The sequence below is a fragment of the Pempheris klunzingeri genome, chromosome 3 (assembly GCF_042242105.1).
Source record: "Pempheris klunzingeri isolate RE-2024b chromosome 3, fPemKlu1.hap1, whole genome shotgun sequence".
NCBI classification, from domain to species: Eukaryota; Metazoa; Chordata; class Actinopteri; order Acropomatiformes; family Pempheridae; genus Pempheris; species Pempheris klunzingeri.
Genome location: NC_092014.1, coordinates 29,393,064 through 29,398,628, shown reverse-complemented (window position 1 = coordinate 29,398,628; position 5,565 = coordinate 29,393,064).

Here is a 5,565-nt window from a genome sequence, read left to right as displayed (position 1 = left end):
GGCGGAGCCAGCGAGTCCGTATGAGGGAGGGGGTGGTGGGGGGGCAGGGAGAGAGTCCGCTTCAGTCCGTCATCTCCACTACCGGGGAGGAGACCGTGACGCCACAGCCTCTGTCAGCCAATGGAGAGCCCCCTCCAGACCCCCAGACCCCCCCCCCCCCCTCTCTCTGTTTACTTCTCTTTAATGTCAATGGGCCTGCTAAGTAGACCTGCCGGGTGCACACACACACACACACACACACACACACACACACACACACACACACACACACACACACACACACACACACACACACACGTGCACGTGAGGGGTCACGCGCACAGCAACCATTATCCAGGAGGGGAAGAGCAGAGATGCTGCGGACGGCTCAACCAGGCTGCTTAACTGGTTAACTGGTTAACTGGTCGGCTGCTTAACTGGTTAACTGGTTATAACTGTTTTACAGAAGTTTGGTACCCTGACCCCCCCCCCCCCCCAGTTTAAATTATTACTGAATGGAGCAGCTGGATGTGCTCATGCAGGTCCGCGTGTCCGCCAATCAAATACAGCTTTAATTATAGAATTATTATCACCATAATTAACGTCACAGAATTCAGTGATAATATAATAATTATTGTGATCACTTAACTGAACATGTCTTTATGTATTTGTGTTCCTGCTGAAGGAACCACTGGGTCACACAAACAGAGATGACATTATTATTATTAGTAGTAGTGGTAGTTATTTATTGATGCATTCATGTCTTTGTGCATTTATGTATGTATTTATTCATCTATTTTTCATATAACACCAGCCAAACAGCTGTCTGGATTCAGAGCAGTACTTTAGTCTGGGACTTTAGAAGGACCGGGACACGGAGCGGGACAGACCTGGTAGGACGGAGTCCTGAGCGGGCAGAGAGTCCCGGCGGGCTCCGGGTTTTATCCTGGAGGAGGAGAGGAAATGAAGATGCTGGTCAGCTGTCAGTCACCCGTTTGGGAGGTGTCCTGCGCTGTTTTTGGTTCAGGTTCGGGTGCGGAGACACTTGTGGTCCAGTGGTTATTTCTGTCATGTCAACATGACAACACTCAGCCATGGGGAGGTTTACAGCGCAGTGAAACTGACCCTGGCAGCTCTTTTGAAATAATCTACCACGTCCTCCACAAGAGCCACTTCACAAAGAAATTATTCAAGAGAACGAATCAAAACTGGAAAAAGGTTCAACTGCTGAAAGTCAGAGCTTTTCAATAACGACACCCAAGATACCGAGAGTGTAGTAACAGGTGTGCTATTATTATTATTATTATTATTATTATTATTATTATTATCATCATTACTATTACCATTATTATTTTTATTTTTATTATTATTATTATTATTATTGTGGTTGTTGTCATTGTTGTTCTAATTTTTGTTTTATTTAAATTTTATTATGACTGGGCTCATTATGAGCAGACTGTCGGTGTAACACAGCAGTCAAACAGCCGTAATAATAATAATAATAATAATAATAATAATAATAATAATAATGATAATAATAATAATAATGATGATAATAATAAAAATAATAATCCTGCCCTGACAGTCTCTGGGGTGTCGCGGCTCGCTCCCAAACCGTCAGCCACGGGTCGGTCCCAGCATCAGAAATCACGGTAATGAGCACCGTGGATGTGGCCTCCGGGCCACCGGGGCCGCGGAGGCCTGATCCGGCCGTCCTGACTTCTCTAACAAACCGGCCGAGGCCGCGCCGCTCTCTGCCTCCACAGTCCACACACACGAGGCTGGGAACACACGAGGCTGGAAACACCAAGACTTTCCTCCATAACGGACCAGAGCAACATCTGAGCTCCGCACGGTGTGTTTTTACTCTTCCTGCTGCCGCTCCTGTTCACTCACACACAAACACACACACACTCACACACACACACACACACACACTCACACACACACACACACACACACACACGCACACACACACACGCACACAGCTCAAACCTCACGACAGACCGCTGGATTTAGCCCACGGCCCAGCCTGCACACGGTCACTGCGTGGAAAATACACAGGGACACCAAGTGGAACAGTTGGAGAAAAAAGACACGAATAAAGAGACACGAAGAAATATATGAATAAAAAGACATTCACATAAATATATACAAAGCACATCTATAAATACATATACACAAATACATAAATAAACATAAATCAAAATATAAATGTGAAGACAAATACTACATATATAAATACACAAATAAACACAACAATTGAAATATAAATTAAAAGATTTAAATATAACATATAGAAATACATAAATAAAAACGCGGAAAGAAAGACATGAATTCTGATTTCTTGAGTCGTTGGGTTTCTGTTCACTTTAGACTTTGGTCTGATCACCTCCTCTTTATGAAACAGCCAAATAACGTTTGTCATGAATTGGCGCAATGTGAATTAGGACTGATTGAAAGAGGCAAATAAAAAGACGTAAATAAAGACCTGAAGATTTGAATAAAAAGGCATGAAGACATAAACAATAGGTGAATAAAAACATATAAGTAAAAAGCATATCATAAATACATGGTGTGTGTGTGTGTATGTGTGTATATATATATATATTTGTGTGTGTGTGTATGTATATATATATATATATATATATATATATATATATATATATATATATATATATATATATATATATTAACAGCATGAAGCCTTCCAGTGGTTTGGATAATTCACTTCTGGGCTTCCTGAAGCTTTCCATGTCCTTAGAGTAGAGCTGTCCCATTTGGAGGGACAGGACTCACCACTGGAGCGAGAGCTGAACCAGCGTTCCCTGTGAGGAGACTGTGTGTATGTACTGAGTGCTGCTGTTAGCAGGCTCATTTATTCATCATTTGTTCAGAACATCATAAAAATCATGCTGGCCACCGAGGACCATTCGAGGGTCACTGAAGACCTCTCAAAACCTCCTGGAAGCTCATTCAAGGACCCTGATGGAGACACCTCCAGGACGCCTGGAATCAGAAAATCCAGAGGAGCTTCAGGACTTCCCGGAGCCACTGGGGGCTCTGCTCTGATGTGTGCAGGCTGCAGAATGCTGGTCCTTCTCGCCTCATTCAGACCTGAGCTCCACGGCTCCACTGAGCCCCCCCACCCACCCACTGTGTGGACAAGACATGCAGCCTTTGCTCTTGGCTTTGAGACGGATGTTGTTACCTTTGCTGCTGAAGACGTGAACGGTGACTCCACACTGGAGTGCGCGGGGGGGCAGGAGGTCCTGGTCCAGGGTCAGCTGTGGACACACTGATTGTACGGAGTCAGGCAGTGGCCACATGGCAGCAAGGCTAATTACTGTCTTACACAGCCCCACTTTCCATGAAACAATGGCGGCCCAGAACAGCCGTGGACAGGCTGTGTGTCCAGTCACCCCAGTCACATGTGAGCCGGGAGGGGGCTGTCTAATTACTGAGTGACTACAGTGGCAGGCTGAGCGGGGCTTACTTCTAGCTGCTGAGGATGAAAAACCAAAGCAAAGCACCTCAATAATGAGTGACAATTAACTGTAAACATGCCGATAAAATATTTAATTCTGCATTTATTTTGATTTTTTTCTCCCGTGGGGGCAGCAGAACATGACACATGATCTCTGTCCTGAGCTGCCACAGGGAAGATGTTAGCATGTAGCATCTTTTATCTCTGCTTTGGTCTCCACCACCTCCTGGGGGAACGTCTGATTCTTGTCGTTTACTGCTGGCCAGGCAGCGTACACAGCTTTGTTCACGTTACTTGGCGTCAGCAGACCCAGTGATCATATGAATATATTGATCAGTGGACGTCTAAACATTTGTCCTCCTCTGAGGAACAAGATGGAAACGTCGAGGGGGAACAGCCAAACATGTGAAATCAAAATCATGCTGCCAGGGTGGCGGTGAGGGCCAGATGCCTTTAATAAATATTAATGCTGAGTGGAATCAGTTTAAATGGATTTAAGCTACCACTGTTCATCCACAAGGATTTAGCAGCAGTAACGCTGTCCAAGGATCCATGTGGGACATTTAGAAAGGAGAGCGCCTCGCAGTGAGCAGACTGAGAGGAAGAGTTTCTAAAGTGAGCGGTGTACAAAGGAAAAGCTCTGGCAGTGAACTCACTCTTATTAGGGCACGCAGGCTCCAAACCTGTCGCATGGGATTGTTGAATAATTCCTTTTGTTTACAGAACTAAACTGGTCACAACCAGTAATCTCATCACAGCGTGGTTCATTTCAGCGGACTCAGACCTGGATGTGATATCAGCACATGTGAGGCTGCAGATGGTCACCGGTCTTCTGGGGGGGGGCTGTACGAGGCAGGACAGGGAGTGCAGCGTAAGAAGCCATACGGGACGCTCATATGACTACAGGTCAGTGGACAGCTCTTCATTGAACGGTTCACCATAAAGAAATGTGCACACACGGTAAGATGCTGCATGGTGTGATGGTCTATGGCTGCTGCTCCACATGGAACACGGACACCATCCCAGGAATACTGATGATGGACTGTTATTTGGAAAACAGCCTGCACAGAGGATCTGCCTGCCTCCGGTGAGAGGTAGCTTTGGATGGGACCGTGCTGTGCACTGGGATGGAGTCTTCCTGTACAGAGGCAGGTCTGCCTTTGGAAGGGGGGGCGGGGCAGGTAGGCCCGTCTGTCCTGAACCTGGAGACAATACGAGTGGCACATGGACGGTTTGCTCCTAAATTACCAGGCACTAATCCATGATGATAACAAACCAGGGCTGAGGGGGGGTCGCTGACTGGTTCAAAGCGCTCGCTGCAGCCTGAGCTTGGCTCTGACTAACGTCTGCAGTCTCTAGCTGGGACACATGCGGCTTGTAGATGAGAGAAGGTTTTGGTGCTGCTTGTATTCCTCCTGAGCTGAGGAGAGGAGAGGATGGGGGCTGCAGCCCGTGGAGAGGAATTCTCTGTGAGGAAGGCATATGATTTATATTTGTTTAAGTGTTGAATGGGGGGTGGCATTCTGTGTGTGTGTGTGTGTGTGTGTGTGTGTGTGTGAGCCGGCCCTGTGTAATCCATCTATGTGAATGGGAGCTGTTGCAGTAATTTAGATCGGTTTGTGTCTCCTGATAATGATACATAATTAGACTGTAGGTCAGTCGGTCAGACTCCTGATCCCTTTCTCGCTCTCTCTCTCTCTCTCTCTCTCTCTCACACACACACACACACACACACACACACACACACACACACACACACAACCTCTCCCCCATGTGACCTCTCCTCTGATCTCAGCCATTCCTCCTCTGTATAAATAAACCTGACAGAGTAGCAGGGCCGTGTGTGTGTGTGTGTGTGTGTGTGTGTGTGTGTGTGAGAGAGAGAGAGAGAGAGAGAGAGAGAGAGAGAAAGTGTGTGTGTGTGTGTGTGTGTGTGTGTCAGGCTGTGTGATGACGTGCAGGTACATTCCAGAGCAGCGGAAGTTTCTTTTCAGAGTGAAGTGCTGTTGTTGCTGCCTGGACTCAATTACAGCTACAGAGCGGCGCTATGCAGCCGCCGAGTGCTGAGCTCAGCTGACTTTCTGGGTTACAAACATCCC